At 40.4% G+C, this 6,660-nt stretch overlaps 1 protein-coding gene across 1 annotated transcript in view; it reads right to left on the bottom strand.

Moving 5' to 3' along the window:
- DISP1 (dispatched homolog 1 (Drosophila)) overlaps positions 1-6,660 on the bottom strand; it is a 223,123-nt gene that overhangs the window by 197,805 nt on the left and 18,658 nt on the right. The window lies entirely within an intron of this gene.

The following is a 6,660-nucleotide window of genomic DNA, read 5'->3' as shown; positions in this document are numbered from 1 at the left end:
TGATCTCTGGTTCCTCTGCCTTTTCTAAAACCAGCTTGAACATCTGGAAGTTCACGGTTCACATACTGTTGAAGCCTGGCTTGGAGAATTTTGAGCATTACTTTACTAGCATGTGAGATGAGTGCAATTGTACGATAGTTTGAGCATTCTTTGGCATTGCCTTTCTTTGGTACTGGAATGAAAACTGACTTTTTCCAGGCCTGTGGCCACTGCTGAGTTTTCCACATTTGCTGGCATATTGAGTGCAGCACTTTCACAGCATCATCTTTCAGGATTTGAAATAGCTCAACTGGAATTCCATCACCTCCACTAGGTTTGTTCATAGTGATGCTTCCTAAGGCCCACTTGATTTCGCATTCCAGGGTGTCTGGCTCCAGGTGAGTGATCATACCATCGTGATCATCTGGGTCGTGAAGTTCTTTTTTGTATAGTTCTTCTCTGTGTTCTTGTCACCTCTTCTTAATATCTCCTGCTTCTGTTAGGTCCATACCATTTCTCTCCTTTATTGAGCCCATCTTTGCATGAAATGTTCCCTTGGTATCTCTCATTTTCTTGAAGAGATCTCTAGTCTTTCCCATTCTATTGTTTTCTTCTATTTCTTTGCATTGATCACTGAGGAAGGCTTTCTTATCCCTCCTTGCTATTCTTTGGAACTCTGCATTCAAATGGGTATATATTTCCTTTTCTCCTTTGCCTTTCGCTTTTCTTCTTTTCACAGCTATTTGGAAGGCCTCCTCAGACAAGCATTTTGCCTTTTTGCATTTCTTTTTCTTGGGAATGGTCTTGATCCCTGCCTCCTGCACAATGTCATGAACCTCCGACCATAGTTCTTTAGGGACTCTCTGTCAGATATAATCCCTTAAATCTATTTCTCACTTTCACTGTATAATAGTAAGGGATTTGATTTAGGTCATACCTGAATGGTCTAGTGGTTTTCCCTACTTTCTTCAATTTAAGTCTGAATTTGTAAACAAGGAGTACATGATCTGAGCCATAGTCAGCTCCCGGTCTTGTTTTTGCTGACTATATAGAGCTTCTCCATCTTTGGCTGCAAAGAATATAATCAATCTGATTTTGGTATTGACCATCTGGTGATGTCCATGTGTAGAGTCTTCTCTTGTGTTGTTGGAAGAGAGTGTTTGCTATGACCAGTGCATTCTCTTGGCAAAACACTATTAGTCTTTGCCCTGCTTCATTCCGTATTCCAAGGCCAAATTTGCCTGTTACTCCAGGTGTTTCTTAACTTCCTACTTTCGCATTCCAGTCCCCTATAATGAAAAGGACATCTTTTTTGGGTGTTAGTTCTTAAAGGTCTTATAGGTCTTCATAGAACCATTCAACTTCTTCCACATTACTGGTTCTGTTCAGGAAGAAGGTAAAAATACTACTCATATTTAGAATTTGTTAAGTATACATATTAGAATTTGTTAAGTATACAGGTGACTTCCCTGGTGGCTCAGATGGTAAAGTGTCTGCCTACAAGGTGGGAGACCTGGGTTTGATCCCTGGGTAGGGAAGATCTCCTGGAGAAGGAAATGGTAACCCACTCCAGAATCCTTGCCTGGAAAATCCCATGGACGGAGGACCCTGGTAGGCTACAGTCCATGGGGTCACAAAGAGTCGGACATGACTGAGCGACATTTACTTTTTAAGTATACATATCAATATATCTTAGGGTAACCACTAAAAGAAAAGAAATAAAAGTGAAAACTTCCAACAGAGTTTAAGGGTAAAAACAGAATAAGAAAACAAGGGGAAACAAAAAAGACAGCACAGGATATGAATTCACACCTTAGAATAAGATATTTCTGAGTTCAAATCCCAGCCCTGCCAAGTATTAGTTCTCACCACAGACAAATCATGTGCTATTTAAAATTCCATTTCCTCGTTTTTAAAAAAAGAGATAAAAGCTCAAAGTTATTAAACCCAGGACCTGAGTTACTGTGCAAACATTCAATAGTAGCACAGTGCCTGCCATAAAGATGCATAAATACCTTTTTCCTTTCCCTTCTTTTCATGACACCAAAGTACATTCACTAATAAGCAGGTCATTGTTTTAGACTAAATGAGACACTTTAATCATGAACTCCACAACTATTACATACAACTGTCATCCTTGCTTCCTTGGCTTTCTGCTATACTCCTTCCTTATTCAGGACTAAAAAAGCTTCCAAATAAAATCACATTATGTATAAGTACCTCCAGTTTATTACTGCTTCAAAACTATGCTTAAACATATTTAGGTTTTCAAAGAAATATTAAGTTTAACCTGAAGCAAATACCTCTTCCATAGTAAAAGGCAAAGGTTAACACTTCATATAAGACAAAGAAAACCCAGGGGCTGCTTTATTAAATAGCTACCTACTCTTCCTATCTATAACTTGATGGGAGAAAAAGAAATGGCTATTAGTTATGTCACCTCAAAGATGTGTAACTCACTTTAGTTAATCAATTTGTTGAAATTCAGAATGAGCATGTAATCCTATAATAAAATAAAATACCTTGTTGCATGAAGATTATTTCATGGATTAGATATTGTGCTCTGAAAATTAAGGTCCTAAGTAAAAGTTTAGTCAAGTTTTTCCCAATAACGGTGTTATAAGCGTTGACACTAAGGACAAAAGAGTGAAAAACTCTTCATTCAACAACCTACATATGGATTATCCACACTCCCACTCACTTTTTAAATTCAGCATGACCAATTCTTAATTCTGAGGGGATTCTTTTTCTCTTTTGCATAAGGATGCTTCCAGAAGTTCCCCATCTGAACATTTACAGAATAAAAATGAACTTCTACATGTGTCTAAGATAAACATAAAATGGCAAATCTACCCACAAACTGTTCTAATCCGAAATAAAGTTTAAGTACTTTACCTGTTCATTTTTACTGAGACAAAGGATCAACTACCGCCAACTTTAAAGCACATATGTCAAATAGCAAGGTGACACAACCCTCCTACCTGGAATAAAAATGGTAAAAACTTTAAAAGTTTTGCAGGAAACCAACTGGTAACCTCTAAAACTAAAGATGAAAGTTTTATGAGAATAGAAATGGAAAATCTGTATCAGATCAGATCAGTCGCTCAGTCGTGTCCGACTCTTTGCAACCCCATGAATCACAGCACACCAGGCCTCCCTGTCTATCACCAACTCCCAGAGTTCACCGAGACTCACGTCCATCGAGTCAGTGATGCCATCCAGCCATCTCATCCTCTGTCGTCCCCTTCTCCTCTTGCCCCCAATCCCTCCCAGCATCAGAGTCTTTTCCAACGAGTCAACTCTTCGCATGAGGTAGCCAAAGTACTGGAGTTTCAGCTTTAGCATCATTCCTTTCAAAGAAATCCCAGGGCTGATCTCCTTCAGAATGGACTGGTTGGAAAATCTGTATACACAGACTCTAACAGGAAACAACATGGGAGAATTTTACGAGTGGAAATCTTAATAATAGAGTTGTTATGCATAAAACAGAAGGCATCAACTTGCTGTACAATAGAGCAGTTAAGGGCTAAAGCCCTGAAGTCAGGTTGTCCCCATTCAAATCCCACCTCTAATTTCTGTGTAACGTAAGCAAGCTATTTAGCCTCCATATGACTCAATTTCTGTATCTATGAAGTTGGCATCGGAGAAGGCAATGGCACCCCACTCCAGTACTTTTGCCTGGAAAATACCATGGATGGAGGAGCCTGGTAGGCTGCAATCCATGGGGTCGCTAGAGTCAGACACGACTGAGCGACTTCACTTTCACTTTTCACTTTCATGCACTGGAGAAGGAAATGGCAACCCACTCCAGTGTTCTTGCCTGGAAAATTCCAGGGACGGGGGAGCCTGGTGGGCTGCCGTCTATGGGGTCACACAGAGTTGGACACGACTGAAACGACATAGCAGCAGCAGAAGTTGGCATAATAAAGGTCCTTAATACAACCGCAACAAGGATTAAATTAGAAAACAGGTGTAAACCAATGAGCACAATGATTGGCACATAGTAAATATTTATTATTAGCTAGTTGTATAACTATTATCCTCTACCTAAAACTGCTTTGTGGCACCACACTAGCAGAAGTGTCAAAAAAAATCACCTGAAGGAGTTAAATTAAGAAATTATGTTCTCACTCGTTGATGGGACTAGATAATCCTAATGCCCATCATACAACATTCAGCAAATATAATAACCTCGAAGCCAACACCAAAGAACCACAAATTAAATCATTAAAAATTAGTAAAGCATAAAGGTGACTACTAATCTACTCACTTGAGCTCAGAGATCTAATTACTAATAATTAGATTACAGTATTAAGTGACTAATGAATTTCTTCTACACTATACTGCTACTTCTCAGGTGGCTCAGTGGTAAACAATCCATCTGCAGTTCAGGAGACACGGGTTCCAGGATTCAATCTCTGGGTTGCAAAGATCCCCTGGATGAGGAAATGGCACACCACTCCAGTATTCTTGCCTGGGAAATCCCATGGACAGAGGAGCCTGGTGGGCTACAGTGGAAGTGAAATAAAGTGAAAGTGCTCAGTCATGTCCGCTCTTTGCGACCCCATGGACTATACACCACCAGGCTTCTCTGTCCACCAGATTTCTCAGGCAAGAATACTAGAGTGGGTTGCCATTTCCTTCTCCAGGGGATCTTCCTGACTCAGGGATTAAATATGTTCTCCTGCACTGCAAGCAGATTCTTTATCATCTGAGGCACCATGGAAGCCCATGGGGTCACAAAAGAGTTGTGCATGACTTAGTGACTAAACAACAACATATTGCTAATAAAGTAATCTTGAGGGGCAACCATGATAAACTATACAATGTCTAAAAGAATCAAGAACCATCAACTATTCTGTGAACACAGCGATTCAACATGCCCCCCTAACCCCCGATAGCTCTAGTGGCTGGTGAGAAGGGAAATATATTCGAGATAGTAGCTATTCAAAACAGCTTCATTCTCTCTTGTTCCAGTGAGTAAAATGATCTACTGCTGCTGCTGCTGCTAAGTCGCTTCAATTGTGTCCGACTCTGTGCGACCCCATAGACGGCAGCCCACCAGGCTCCCCCGTCCCTGGGATTCTCCAGGCAAGAACACTGGAGTGGGTTGCCATTTCCTTCTCCAATGCATCAAAGTGAAAAGGGAAAGTGAAGTCGCTCAGTCGTGTCCGACTGTTAGCTACCCATGGACTGCATCCTACCAGGCTCTTCCATCCATGGGATTTTCCAGGCAAGAGTACTGGAGTGGGGTGCCATTGCCTTCTCCGATGATCTACTGCAGATAATTCTAAATGTTTGGTTTGCTTTTGACCTTGACAGCCTAAGAAAACCTAAGTAGTTCAGGGAAGGTAACACCTTTATCTAAAACCTCTCAACTGGGGATGAAAAGGAAACCTTCTCAAGAATGCTTGAATGCTTATACTATCCCCAAGGGAGAAACTATTTGAGCCTGAACTGTTAACTGGCAGCCGGCACCTTCAGTATCACCTGAACAGGCTTCCAGCACAGGAATGTAATAACTACTTATTAGGTAGCCACTAATTTACTCTTCATTTCAAAGCAGCCTTTTTAATCTAGGTTAAAAAAAAAATGAAACTGTCTAAATGTTGTTTTGTTGTTTTTTTTGCAGCAGATGGAAATGTATTTTATCATTACTCTCTCCATTATTCTTTTCAGCCTGCAAAAATCTGTGGTAGTAAAGCAAAGAAATAAAAGAGTTTGGATGATTTTAATCAAAGCTTGGATTCTACCCCTGCCCTGTAGCATGCTGTAATATGAGGAATGTTCCTGCTTCACATTCCAAAAGAAATGAATTTTTATGTGAACACCCCCCTCATATTACCTGTCACTTCTCTTTTCATTGTTGTTTCTATTCATGCAGCAAATATTAGACATCTACTTCTTTATGCTAGATGCTACATTAATTATAGTACCATCCTTGGGAAACAAACAAAAATAACACATTTATCAGTAATAAACTGATTGCATTAATAAAAGTTTAAAGTGGAGCAAACGAATCATAAAACACTTTCAGGAGTACAAGGATATACAAAACAAAAAAATTCTAGACTCAACATGCTGCACATACTCTCTAAAAAGTACTGTAGGTACAGGCCCCAAAATATTTCAGGTGCTTTTCAAATGCAGAGGAAAACAGTGTACAACCAAAAGCAGATGGGTTTTAAAATTAGTTCCACCATTTACAAGTAGTATAAACTTACACAAATGATTTACTCTCTCCAAACTTAGCTCACCTCTAAAAGTGAAATATAAATATTTACCTTATATAAAGGTTGTTACAAGGACTGAATATCAGATCAGATCAGATCAGATCAGTCGCTCAGTCATGTCCGACTCTTTGCGATCCCATGAATCGCAGCATGCCAGGCCTCCCTGTCCATCACCAACTCCCAGAGTTCACTCAGACTCACGTCCATCGAGTCGGTGATGCCATCCAGCCATCTCATTCTCTGTCGTCCCCTTCTCCTCCTGCCCCCAATCCCTCCCAGCATCAGAGTCTTTTCCAACGAGTCAACTCTTCGCATGAGGTGGCCAAAGTACTGGAGTTTCAGCTTTAGCATCATTCCCTCCAAAGAAATCCCAGGGCTGATCTTCAGAATGGACTGGTTGGATCTCCTTGCAGTCCAAGGGACTCTCAAGAGTCTTCTCCAACACCAC

The sequence above is a fragment of the Bison bison genome, unplaced genomic scaffold (genome assembly GCF_000754665.1).
Source record: "Bison bison bison isolate TAMUID 2011002044 unplaced genomic scaffold, Bison_UMD1.0 scf7180017864317, whole genome shotgun sequence".
In the NCBI taxonomy this organism is placed as follows: Eukaryota; Metazoa; Chordata; class Mammalia; order Artiodactyla; family Bovidae; genus Bison; species Bison bison.
Note: the sequence above shows the minus strand (reverse complement) of the source record. Positions and strands in the feature narration are given on the sequence as shown.